The sequence below is a fragment of the Natrix helvetica genome (assembly GCF_964273705.1).
Source record: "Natrix helvetica genome assembly, chromosome: 4".
Classification (NCBI taxonomy): Eukaryota; Metazoa; Chordata; class Lepidosauria; order Squamata; family Natricidae; genus Natrix; species Natrix helvetica.
The window spans coordinates 117,592,772-117,607,340 of record NC_138550.1 but is presented as its reverse complement, the minus strand read 5'-3'; the positions used below and the strand labels follow the sequence as shown (position 1 = coordinate 117,607,340).

At 38.8% G+C, this 14,569-nt stretch overlaps 1 protein-coding gene across 6 annotated transcripts in view; it reads left to right on the top strand.

Annotated features, from left to right (window-relative positions):
* Window positions 1-14,569, top strand: part of PTPRM (protein tyrosine phosphatase receptor type M) — a 471,605-nt gene that overhangs the window by 12,424 nt on the left and 444,612 nt on the right. The window lies entirely within an intron of this gene.

Genomic DNA, 14,569 nt, shown 5'->3' with positions numbered 1-14,569 from the left:
AAATTCCTTGTAGTACTAAACAATTTGCATAATGTTTGCCAGGAGGCTTTTTTTTTTTGTAGTAGTAGTAGATCCAGTTCTCCCATTACCCAAATTGATGGAGTGTGTACCTGCCCTTCTGATAGTAGGGCAAAATTTAAGACAGGAGTCAGGATCTACATTTGAGACTCTCCTATGTATGAATCTCTACAAAGGAAAGTAATTCTTTGTAACATGTTACTGTTGGATAGGCAAATGAATACAGTACAGCATACACTGTACTTGGAAATATGAACATAAGGCATATATCAGTACATAGCATTGCAAGTACTAGGAGGTGAACATATACATTTCACAGTCTATAGCACTTCTTGAAGTTGATTTATTTCTAACGTTTACTCTGTAGATAAATGTACAGATGTATTTAGAAACAAATGTGAAAATATGGTATAGCATGATTCTCTCATTTTTCTATGCATTTTTAATAGAGACCTGTATAGAAATGTAATACCATAACAGATGATCCAAATAGGACAGTCAAAAAATATTTGTTACTTTATTTGTTGTTTTGTAATAACTGGACCTCAGTTTCAAGCAGGAAACAATAAGCAAATGTATCAAGAGATACATGAACATTATCAGCCTTATTTGTGGAATTGGCTGAATTATGACCAGAATTAAGAAACACATTCTTACCTGTATTAGCTTTTCAGTTTGTGGATTTGGATATTATGGTGTCCTTGTTATACCAGTTGGTAAATTTGTGGTCTGAGATTTATTTAGGAACATGTGCATAAATCACACATTTTGATTATATCCAGATTAGACCATACTATACCATATTCAGCATACAGGACTTTTAAGAAAATCTAGAGGCTATATTTTATTCAGAACAAAGCAAAGTCTCATTGGGGTCAATTTTTTGTCATGTTCAATAAATTTTTACATCAGTTGCATTTGTTGCCAGTAAATTTCTAGGGTCATAAACCTTTGGATTTTATTTTGAAAAAACTTTCATTGCTTGAGACTTGATTCATAGTCTTCCTCTACCTAGATTAGTCTGCTGGAACACCAAGATCAGATTCAATATCTGAACTATTGGATCAGACTCCCTTAAATGACATTTTTGAGATTCTTTGCTAGGGAGGTGTGTTATATTAGTATATTTTTTTAAAATATCATTTTGTTGACAGTACTATGGATGCCTTTATTTAACCATGTTTTGGAGCTGCTGTTTTAATTATTAATTTATTATTTTTGTACTAGTCAATATCTCTATAGGTTTATCCTATTGAATAAGTTGAGTATTTTATATGGGAAGATATTATTACATTAAATAAAGGTATAAATAAATAAAAAAATGGTTATTCACAAATATCAACTTGATGGTTGAATTTTGCCTTGTGTAATTCATGTAATGCCATCACCACCATTTCTAGTATTCCCAAATTAATTTCATTTTTTATATAGCAAGTTTTCTTCACATAATGGAAATATATAGGGTCGCATTTGGATTTTTGTGGAAGTCTGAGCATTGTGACAGTTCTCCCGACATAAATTGAAAAATGTGCACGCACCCATACAGTCAAAAACAAACACTTGAAGTGAAGGCCCATATATGATAGTGGACTACCTAGTTAGCTGCTGCAAGATTTTACAGACAGGTTACAAACAACAGCATGACAAAGTAGAAACAATTGTGTATTAGAATATCTGCAAGAAATATCAGTTGCCCGCAAGCAAGAACTAATGGGGTCACAAACCAGATAAAGTAATAGAAAATGATGAAACTAAAGTGCTCTTGGATTCAACCAGACAAGTATTAACCACACAACAGCCCAAATTTAACAATTGTTGATAAAATAATTTTTTAAAAAAACATCTGGATAATAGATATTGAAGTACCTAGAAGACAACAAGAAGACCTGAGAAAAAAGCCAAAATATAAAAACCTGTAAATAGAAGTAGAGCGGCTGTAGCAAAAGAAAATAAAGGTAGATCAATATATGCTTTGAGTGCAGTCTCAAAACATCTGGAGCACCACTTGAACACCATTGGCATTGACAAAACCAGTCAATTGCAAAAAGCATTTTTACTTGGAACAACTTACATCCTGCAACAATACCTTTAATCATCAGAAAAAAATGTCTAAAGTTCTTGGGATGGATTCTATTGGAGGACAAAAATGCTAAATCCAGTCTAAACATCTGGTTCATTGTGCAGCCAACCACAGTTGATTAAATTTACATTTACATGCTCCGATTTTAGACTAGAACTATTCAGAATAGCATATTTTCCTTAACAGCCCTGTATAAAAACTTTTTACCTTGAGGTGTTGGATTCTGTACTCAGGTTTATATAATATTGAGTATTATGTAATATTTTTTCAGAGCTGTGAAAACTAATTTAATTTAGGAATATGCCAGTCCTGCTGGTATTTCATAAATAAAAAAATCTATTGTTCTTTGTGTCCAATTAAACATTATATGAATTGATTTTTAGTTAACTATGTATGATGAATTACTACAGAATTCTTTGTATTTTATTTTAAATCTCTCAGTGTGTGATATAGTATTAAAATATTCAATAATAAAAAATAAAATCTTCATAAAAATAACATTAGCAACATTGAAGAGCAAGAGAGGGTGAAAAATAACCTTTTTTTGTACAGAAATTTGACCTTGGACAGAAATGCCATAAAGTATGTGAATTAGGAGGATGTTTTATTTCCATAGCAGACACTATGGATATATGGACAGGGTTTTGAATTGTGTTTGTTTCAGCAATCGGTTACCACTTTTTCCTAGATTGGCCTATAGTGGAATGACAATATGTTAGAAGGGGTGGGGAAGGAGTAAAGGTGTATGAACCAGGTAAGGGAAAGTTTTGCATCTGGTTTTTTTTTTTTGCTTAAAAAGCAAGGCTCCTTTTTTGTCTTTATTTTGATGAGGCAAGGTATTGAAAAACAGAGGTATTCTCCTCAAAAGGCAATTTACATTGTTTTTGAAAGATGTCATTTGCCTTGATACTCCAAATTATCTTTAAGTCATGATTTATGCTGATCAAGAAGCAAATTACTGTTGGCTTATATATTTCTATTTGTGCAAACAGCTTTCTCTGGAAATATAGTTTAAACTAAAAATGATTAGTGGCTCAGATGTCATTTGATTATGAACTTCTGAATTAGAAGCAGATGGTAAACATTTCAGATTTACCTGCTATTCATAGGATAAATTTTGAGTGCTGCGCCCAAAAGCTCTGACATCTTGGGCAAACAGCTTCTGAGGCTTTAATTCAAAGTTGGACAAGAAGATTATATGTCAGAAAACAGTGGCACTTCACAATAGAAACACAATAGTTAAAGCCTTCTTTGAAGATGTAATCAACTTCTGTTCAAGTAACTACCAACCAGAATTATTGAATATAGAATATATGGGAAAATTGATATAGAGATGCAATAGTGCAAGAAGGGATTTTGTTCTGCTTTGTAGTTCACTTTTATTAAGAAACATTTCACTGATGCTTACACGTTCATTTTCATTGAATGGGAAAAAGAAAAGATGGTGATCTTGCTCCTTTTGTATGAGTTTTAGTGTTCTATGTACATAGGATGGGGCAGGCCTTGGACTGTGTGGTAATGACTATCATCTTGATGTCCCCTCCCCAGGACACCACTTTTAGATTATATAGCAATATCACTTAGACTTATATACCGCTTCACAGGGCTTTACAGCCGTCTCTAAGCAGTTTACAGAGTTAGCATATTGTCCCCCAACAATCTGGTCCTCATTTTATTGACCTCAGAAGGATGGAAGCCTTAGTAAATCTTGAGCTGGTCAGAATCGAACTGCTGGCAGTCTGGCAGTCAATCAATTGCAAAAAATATTTTTACTTGGAACAACTTACATCCTGCAACAATACCTTTAATCATCAGAAAAAATCCATCTAAAGTCCTTGGGATAGATTCATTTGGAGGACAAAAATACTAAATCCAGTCTAAACATCTGGTTCATTGTGCAGCCAACCATAGTTGATTAAATTTACATTTACATGCCCCGATTTTAGACTAGAACTATTCAGAATAGCATTTTTCCTTAACAGCCCTATATAAAAAACTTTTTACCTTGAGATGTTGGATTCTGTACTCAGATTTATATAATATTGAGTATTATGTAATAATTTTTCAGAGCAGTGAAAACTAACTTAGTTTAGGAAAATGCTGGTCCTGCTGGTATTTCAGAAGAAATAAAAAAATCTAAGAAGAAATTTTGTAATGGAAATACTTGCAAATTTAATTTATTGTTTCTTTATTAGTCAAATCATCCTATCAAATCATAACACAGTATAAGTATAGTAAAATGAGTAAAAATTGATACACCATATTGAAATATACAGTAAATGTTCACACTATAAAAGCAGTATGTTGTCTCTCTCTATCTTTAGTTACAGTATGTTGTTGAAAAATAATGGAAGTTTGGTATATGGTTTATAGCTGAAGTTAATAAAAATTGATACTTTAAAAGTACTTTAAAAGGTCTGTAGTTTTATTTATTAGTTAGATTTATATTTAAATGCTTTCTGCATGAATTATACAGAGTCCTGATAATCATTTTTTTAAGGTCTGCTATAGTGCCAATTGACTATATTACTTTTTTCCTAAGCAGGAGTGGAATTTTAAAATCTACTTAGAATGATTTTAGGAATGTTGGTTAGAAGCTAAGTGAAAGGAAAACTTACGTTACAGCTTATAAATGTATAAAATTGAATACTTAATGACTAATTACCAGTACAGTGTGCTTATTTCTGTCTTTTTTTTAATCATGAATTGACTACATATTAATAAATTCTTTTCATTCTGGGGCAGAGCAATGTTTAATCATTTTATAGACATGCATAATGAAATATCTAAAGAATTAGCATAATAAACAGTTATTGCTTTCAGGGGTTTTGTTTTAAGATAATAAAATGTTAAAAAGCGAGCCACTTGAGTAGAAAGTAATTGCACTGACAAGCACCAAGCAGCCAGCATTCACAATAAAGTAAACCTTCCTTCAATGTCAGCCTGATTTGCTACACACATAAATGCTTCCTCACATTATGGAAATGTGGTTTTCCTATCTGCACCAAGGAATAAAAATCTGGGCATCTAATTAATCTTGTCTGACATTTGATTTTATACCCAGGTTAAAGGCAAAAGACAGGTGGCCCTAACCTCCTCCCCCTTGTGCATGTTTAAAGGCAAATCTTTCCATAAATGTCAAATTTCACCTGTATTTTGGTTGTCACGTGTCAATCATAAATGAATTGTTGTAGTTGATGCTTCTACATAAGTTTTTATGTGCAAGGGGTTTAGTAGAGAGACCTGAAGTAGACTTCTTAAGCAAATTCTAAGATAAAGATAAAAGAAAAATAAGCAATAATTCATAACAAGGAAACTTCTATTCCAGCAAATTTAATCTCAGCTTTAAAATTTAAATAAGATTTGAGAAAAATCTTTGTTTCAATAAGCAGCTTGAAGTCTCCAACCCACTCTCTTCAGTGCTCCAACTAAGATATCAAATCTGCAGTTCCCATTATGTCAGTTGATTTTGAAGGCAACCTACTCTGAAACTACACTATAAACCGGATTTTTTTTTCCACTGGTGGATCTATTAGTTTTGCTTTTTACCTTACCTCATTTTTCAGTTTCTGGATTTAAGAAGGCCATTGATTAATGATTTCTACAGCCAAACTATGTAGGGAAGGAATGAATGCAAAAAAAAAATCAGTCTTAACCTTTTTAATTACTTGTACACATTCTCTTTAAAATCATGCAGATTTGATTTCCCCTGTTAATGTGATTCAGGAACCCTAAATTCTTTCTTCATTTTGCCCAAAATTGGAGCTCAAGTGAGTCATTGCTCTACTGCCAGCTACTCCCACTATTGATTGGACTTTCTACCCTGCAACTACATTCCTTGTGAAAAGCACTTGCTTGTTAAAATGGCACTATATTAACTTCCCAGAATCACAGCTAACCTTTTCATAAAAATATATGAAATGACATCTTCAAAGCATGATGGCCCTTCTATACAGGTAGTCCTTGACTTAATATCAGATACTTGGCAACTGTTTAAAGTTATGATGGACTCTGAAAAGGTACTTGCTATTTGGATTTGACGTTCTGACAGCTGTTCCATCACCATGGTCATGTGATCACAGCGCTCTGCAACTGGTCTGCATTTATGACCATTTGCAGCAACCTCTAGTCATATCAGTTGGATTTATTTATCTTGTTTTGCTGGGACCTGGAAATTACTTATGATTTTTGGCAAAATAGACCCCAGAGCGAGCAATGGTTTCCCTTAAAAGCCACAGCATTTACTTAATGATTGCCATAAAAAAGTTGTAAAATCAAACACAGTTACACGAGGACTTCTTAATGACCATTATGACTTACCACTCTAACTGCAGGTTCAATTATGGTTGTCACTTAAGTCAAAAATGACAGTTAGTCTTACCTGAACTGCTGTTTTAGGAGGTTTTGCAGGATTAGCCAGGATTGGGTATTGTGATGTCCAACTGGCCTCGAGACATAGTTAATTTGAAGCCACGCCTCTGTGCTCCTTGCTTCTGGTTCCCAGTTTCAGCGAGTCACGCCCACTGCAAAACACCTGAAAACAAGTCATAAGGGAACACACCCTACCCCTTGAACTCCCCCAACCCTTGGACCAACGCTAGGGCGGGAACCAGGCTAATCCTGCAAAACCCCCTAAAACAACAGTTCAGGTAAGACCAACTGTCATTTTCCAGAGGAATTTTGCAGGATTAGCCAGGATTGGGACATACCCAAGTTAACGTCCTTCAGGGGGGACACTATTGGTCCTGGACCCCTCATGCGCTACCACCTGTTGTAACACCCTACGACCAAACACCGCATCAGCCAATGCAAACGCATCTAACCTGTAGTGCTTGATGAAGGGAGATGGGGAGGGAGATGGGGACGCCCAGGTAGCCGCCCTGCAAATCTCCACGATAGCACTGTGTGGCCCAGGCAGCAGAGGTAGCCGCACTCCTGGTGGAGTGTGCTGTGATGCCCTGGGGCACTGGAAGGTGCTGAACCTCATAGGCCAATGCGATGGCCAGTTTGATCCACCTCCCTATAGCCGAGGAGGACACCCTGTTCCCCAGGGAAGATGGATAAAAGGAACGAAGAGCGCCTCAGAGTTCCTGAGGCCCTTCATGCACCTCAGGTAATTGCGCAAGGCACGCCTGACATCCAGCCGGTGCCAAAGATGCTCCCTATCATGAGACGAGTCTGGACAAAAACCCGGTAATACCACCTCCTGCAACCTGTGGAAAAGGGAGTTAACCTTGGGAACAAAAGTCGGATCCAGTCGCAGGACGACCAGATTATTGTGGAATGTACAAAGATCCAACCTGGAGGACAACGCCCCCAGTTCGGAGATGCAATGGATTGAGGTGACCGCCACAAGGAACACTACTTTAAGGATTATGAACTTCAGGTCAACCGTCCTCAGAGGTTCAAATGGTGTTCCTGTTATTGCTTGGAGAACCATAGTGACGCTCCATGTCGGAAACCTGTGGACTACCAGGGGATGGAGATTCAAAAACCTCTTAATTAACCTGGGAAAGTGGAAGGAGCCCCTCTCCCCAAATAATTGTGGAGAGGGCCACCACTGTCTCCTGAGGGTGCCCTGTAAGAGCCTCCTATCCACTCCATCTTGGAGGAACTCCAAGATGTACGGTACTGAAGCTTCGTGAGGATTCGCTCCAGAGACCTGGCACCACTCTGCAAAGACCTGCCAGGTGGAATCATAAATCCTAGTGGTGGAACCCTTGTGTGAAGCCTCAATTGTGGAGATCACCCTCTGTAAAAGCTGGGCGGCCCTTAGTTCTGCGGTGTGGCAAACAGGTCCACCTCTGGATGGCCGAACCTGGAGCAGATGGCCTAGAACAGTTTTGGAGAAAGGATCCACTCCCCATGGTCGACCGTGGCCCGACTGAGCCAGTCGGCTTTATGGTTGTTCACTCCTGTGATGTGCTATGCCCTGAGCAATTGAAGATGCCTCTCCGCCCAGGCGCTGAGTGCCATCGCCTCAGTTCGAAGAGCCCTGGAGTGTGTGCCGCCCTGTCAGTTGACGTGGGCTTTTGCCACCACGTTGTCGGTCAGCACCAAGATGTCTCAATCCCCAATATGGTCCTTGAAGTGCCGCAATGCCAAGTGAATCGTTCGCAGTTCCAGCCAATTTATATTGTGTTGGAGGTCCAATCAGGTCCAACGCCCCTGCGCCATCCAGGACTCCAAGAGAGCTCCCCACCTGTACAAGCTGGCGTCCGTTGTCACGATGAGGCGCTCCGGCTCCCTTAACTCGCAGCCCTCGTATAGCGCTGGGGAGAGCCACCAACTCAATGACAGCTGCACCTGTGGTGTCACTGGAACCATTTCCTCAGAATTGATGAAGTTTGACCTCTGATGCGGCAGAAGCGGAGCGGCCTTGCATGTAGAGCCCAAGGCACCACGTCTATGAAAGAAATGAATCTCCCCAGCAAGCTGGAGAGCACTACTACAGGAACAAAACGTTGATTTATAACTTGTCTGTCTAAGGCTAACAAACTAACTTTATGGTCGTGGGACAGGAACACCTTCTCTAGCTTAGAGTCTATGATGGTCGCAAGGTGAGGAATCCTGGTGGTGGAAACGAGGGGACTCTTATCTAGGTTAACCAAAAACCCTAACTGCTGTGGTGTGGATGCCACCAACAAAATATCCTCCCTCGCCCGCTCAAACGATGCTGCTTGGACTAAGATGTCATTGAGATAGCATTGAACCCTGACAGAGCGTTCACAGGGGTAAGCCGCCACTGCATCTAGGACCTTAGTGAAGGTCTGCGGCACTGACGCCAAGCCAAACGGTAGGGCCCTATACTGGTAGTGGCTACCTAAATAGGAGAACCTGAGATACTTATGATGGCTAGGGAAGACGGGGATATGGAGGTAAGCCTCTGTCAGGTCGATGGAGGCCAAGAAGTCATTGTTCCTGACCCCCGCCAAGATGGATTTAAGTGATGTCATCTTGAATCTTCTATAGACTAAGTGAAAATTTAGCAGTTTAAGATCCAGAATCGCCCTCTATACCCCCGAACCCTTCAGAACTACAAAGAGGTTGGAATAGAAACCTGACCCCACTTGGTTCCATGCAACCGGTTCCACTGCCCTAATCTCTAGGAGGTGTCGGATTGCCTGCCTCATGAGAGAGCATTTGTCTTTACTCTTGGCGACCAAAAACATCCGAAAATGGTTTCGGCGGAATGGAGAGAAACTCTAGGCGCAGGCCAAATCTGATGGTATTCAGAACCCAGGCATCAGTGGTAATCTCAGCCCAGGTGTCAGCAAACAGAAGCAGTCTGCCGCCTATGGGTTGGGTCACTATTGACCTATCGGCCCCGGCAGTAGGGACGGCCACCTCCCCCCCGAAAGGGCCTCTTCCCCTGGGGTTGGAACCTAGGCCTATCCCTGGTGTAGTGCCTATCCGACTGCCTATCTGATCTCGGAGAATACCTGCTGTGCTGCGCCTCCTGATCTGACTGACGATAGGACTGCTTCCGAAAGTAAGGCGCAGATTAAGCTGCCACATGGTGCTTGCACTGCGCCCCAACTGAGCTGCCTCCTCTTCCTGCTTACAGGTAAGTCTCTCTAGCCCACCCCGCGGAGCTTGCTTCACCTCCCACCACCAGGCTCGCAACCTTCCCTTCTCCCACCCCTTCCTGGATTTCCACTAGCCTCATTTTGGCTCCCAGCAGGCTTCAGGGAGGCCTGCAAGGCCCAAAATAGAGCATGGGTGGTGGTGGATATTGATGGAATAACTTTCTTCTGCTTTATTATACAACTTCCGTTTTTCTAAGCAATCTACTTTTCAAGGGTTTCTTTTCAAAAAGCCTGTGCAAAAATACTTCTGCAAACCTACAGCAAGGTTTGACAAGGTTCAATTGCTGTTCTTGCTCTTTGTCAAAACTTAAATTCTCTGCTATTCAGTTCCATTCCACATTATGGAGCATGATGAGTACATAGTTTACTGATGCTGGGTTATATGTGATAGGAGGAAAGGAAGAACTCTGGAATCCACTAATTCCTTTCTTCAACATTTCTTAGAAAGAATAAGGAAATAATTTGATGGGTCAGTTATCCATTCTTTCTGGGTCAGTTATACAGGTAATGAGTATATTGTATTTTATGCTTCTGACATTTTCCTTTGGGTCAAGGATTTATGGATAGCACCTTATCTATGAAAAAAGGCTTAAGGTCTCTCGTGCTTTGCTTCAATGATTCAGTACAGTTATTTTATTTTTAATAATATGTTAATGAGACATTTAATCTCTTACAAGATGTAAATTTACTGCTCAGTAGATAAAGTTGTTAGCTATGTTGGGGAGAGGAGCTATAATAGTACTGAAGAAGACTTCTGTCTAACCATTACAATTGTTTTAAAATATTCAGCTTGCCTTGATAATGCCACTAGACTAAATTAAAACATTTGTTTTTATAGAATACATGGGATATAAATATTTAAATAATATAAAGAAAAAGCTTAAATAAACCACATTTATCCTTGGGATTCCTAAAGATAAAGGTTCCGCACGCACATATGTGCTAATCGTTCCCCACTCTAGGGGGCGGTGCTCATCTCTGTTTCAAAGCCGAAGAGTCAGTGCTGTTCGAAGATGTCTCCGTGGTCATGTGGCCGGCATGACTAAACGTCGAAGGCGCATGGAACACTGTTACCTTCCCACCAAGGTGGTCCCTATTTTTCTCCTTGCATTTTTACATGCTTTCGAACTGCTAGGTTGGCAGAAGCTGGGACTCAGTTACGCAGCGCTAGGGATTCGGACCACTGAACTGCCGCCCTTTCTGATTGACAAGCTTAGCACCTTAGCCACTGAGCCACCGCCTTCCTTCCTAGTTGCTGTTAATTGTGCTAACACTTTAATGGATTTCAGTAGAATGGCTTTCTGTCCGTAAATAAGAGAAAGTTTCCATTGTTACTTTCATGAGTGCTTTGTATTCTACTCTCATAAGACTTTAACCAGGTCTGAGATGCTTTGCTATGAAACTATGGACACACTTTATCATGGTACATTGGTGCCAAGCCAGCAGAAATACAAATGCTAATGAGCTGCACCTTAATTAACCTATGATTTATGTATTCAGTCCTCAGATTTATATCTTATCTTTGCTTCAAAAGTTCAAAATAGCATGTATAGCACAATCTTTCCTAATAATAACCCTGTGAGATAGGCAATGCTAACAGATGTTCACATACTTTGTTTTTAAAATAAAATTGGGGGACCTTTCATACTGTATGTATATCTTTGCTGAATAAGAAATGTGCACAAAGAATAAGACTGGTCATGAGTGCAAAAAAAAGAACTGTTCACATTGCTGGAGGCAACTAGAAGTAATGCATTCTTTTTATTTATTTTTCATTATGTGGCAATAGAAGAAAAATATAGTCATTCATTGTTTTGAAACTTTTGCTGTGTGGAGGAGATAATAAAGGAAACATATTTCTAAAGACGTGTGGGGAGGAAAAACATTTCATATTTTTCCTCCTTTGAAGGTTCTTACAAGGTATTTTTCAGGGTTTCTATAATACTCTACACCATAAACTAAACAAACCGACTGAGTTACCACAACATGGTAGAATAAAATGTGTTAAAATAATTTGTGGCTTCTTGGTACATTGAATGAACATAATCAACTTTAAGTTGGGATGCAGATTTCATAAGGAAGCTAGTGAATTAGCAATAACTAGGTTTTGTCATGGTAAAATAGTCAGACTCACAGTCATAGTTATTTTATGAAAGAGAGATGATTCTGTAGCTTTCTAAAGTCCAGACAATCCAATTAAATGGGGATAATTAAAACTGACTTTTGATTGAGTACTACACATTTTAATGATGTATGCAACAATATTAAACAGTTTAATTGATAAGTGGCTCTTATTCATTCATTTAAACCCATGTCCCATTCTCTTTTTTCATGCATAGAGTATCTTCATCCAGTCCTGGACACAATTCAGTCCTAGTGAAATAGATCACTAGTAGCATATCAATAACTGTTACTAGGAATTGAAGTAAACACTTTTGTTTATAATGTGTATAGATTCATCTATGGATGTTGAATATTTTGTTTTCAATATGCTTTAAAAAAAAGATGGTAGCTTACGCATACTCCCATCTCATATATTGGATGCAACAGATTTGCAAAAAGATTATTCTGTGGAGGAAAGAAGGATTGTTGCTTGGTGAATAACAGTTGATAAGAAAGAGACTAAAGGATTGTTTGATATATACTTTTTCTATACTTCATTGAGGACATAATACTTCAGCCCATATTGACAGTTATATCTATATGAGAGAGTTTTACAGTAGTTTATTTTGAAAGTGTACCCATATGACTGTATGACTTCTCACTAACTGTAAGGTCAAATTATCTAGTGTTGAAGATTAAAGTGCACTAATCTCTACTGTTTAGCAGAATTTGCAAAACATTATCTATTTTCCTGTTCTTCTCCCCGGTCTTCCAATTTGCGTTGGCTTAAATTATAGGATTTAAATTATAGGATTTAAATTATTTAAAAGAAATAGACCAAATAAAGGAGGAGATGGAGTTGCACTATATATAAGAAATAACTACATCTCTACAGAAATAGAGCACAACAATGATGAGAACTATCCTGAATGCATTTGGGTCAATATTAAAAGTTGGGGGGGAAATGACATTGCCATAGGTCTATACTACAGGCCACCCAACCAAGCAGAGGAAGTAGATGAACTTTTTGCTAGTCAGCTAACTAGGGTATGTAGGAAGCACACCACAATAATAATGGGGGATTTTAACTACCCCGACATCAACTGGGAAACAAACTCTGCACCCAGTGGAAGATCCAACAGGTTCCTAACGAATCTAGCAGACAACTTTGTTTCCCAAAAAGTAGAGAAGGGAACAAGGGGATCGGCCATATTAGACTTAATTCTCACTAACAGAGAGGAAATGATAGAAGGTGTTGAAACCACAGGAACCCTGGGGGCAAGTGACCATGCAATATTGGAATTCAACATTATGCAAACACAAGTAGTAGAACAAAGTCAAACTAGAGTCTTGGATTTTAAGAGAGCTAATTTCAATAAATTTAGAGAGAGCTTGGAAAGAATTCCATGGATGAGAATCCTCAAGGGGAAAACAACTCAAGAAGCTTGGGAAATTTTGAAAAATGAGATTACAAAAGCTCAGTCTAGCACAATACCAATGAAGAAGAAAAATAACAGCTCCCAAAAGAAACCAGCATGGCTGCATAAAGAACTCTCTTGACAAATTGAAAGACAAAAAAGTTAAGTATAAAAAGTGGAAAGAGGGGGGCATAACTAAGGCAGAATATCAGCAAATAGCCCGAGCCTGTAAAGATGAAGTAAGGAAAGCTAAGGCTCACATGAAGAAAGGCTTGCCACAAAAGTAAAAAATAACAAAAAAGCTTCTTTCAACATGTTAAAAACAAGAAAAAAGTTAAGGAAACAATTGGTCCATTGCTGGGAGAAAGTGGCAAGAAGGCGACAAGCAACAGGGAGAAAGCAGAGCTATTTAACTTATTTTTTGCAGCTGTCTTTATACAAAGGGATAAAACAGTCCAACCTATCAAAAACAGCACCACAAAAATCAGATTAGGAACACAAATTGAAATAGGGAAGAAAATGGTAAGTGAACAACTGTCTACCCTAGACGAGTTCAAATCACCAGGACCGGACAGATTACACCCCAGGGTTCTGAAGGAACTGGCAGATGAGATCTCAGAACCACTGAACTATATCTTTCAGAGATCCTGGAGCACCGGGAAACTTCCAGAGGACTGGAAAAGAGCTGATGTGGTTGACAAACTTGAACATTGGGCACTATCTAATAAAATGAAATTCAATGGTGAAAAGAGTAAGGTTCTACATTTAGGCAAGAAAAAACAAAATGCACAAGTATAGTATAGGTGGTACCTTGCTCAATAGTAGTAACTGTGAGAGGGATCTTGAAGTCCTAGTGGACAACCATTTAAATACGAGCCAGCAGTGTGCAGCAGCTGCCAAAAAATCCAACACAGTTCTAGGCTACATAAACAGAGAGATAGAATCAAGATCACGTGAAGTGTTAATACCACTTTATAATGCCTTGGTAAGGCCACACTTGGAATACTGCATTCAGTTTTGGTCGCCACGATGTAGAAAAGATGTGGAGACTCTAGAAAGAGTGCAGAGAAGAGCAACAAAGATGATTAGGGGACTGGAGGCTAAAACATATGACGAACGGTTGCAGGAACTGGGTATGTCTAGTTTAATGAAAAGAAGGACTAGGGGAGACATGATAGCAGTGTTCCAATATCTCAGGGGTTGCCACAAAGAAGAGGGAGTCAAGCTATTCTCCAAGGCACCTGAGTGTAGAACAAGAAGCAATGGGTGGCAACTAATCAAGGAGAGAAACAACTTAGAACTGAGGAGAAATTTTCTGACAGTTAGAATAATTAATCAGTGGAACAACCTGCCTCCAGAAG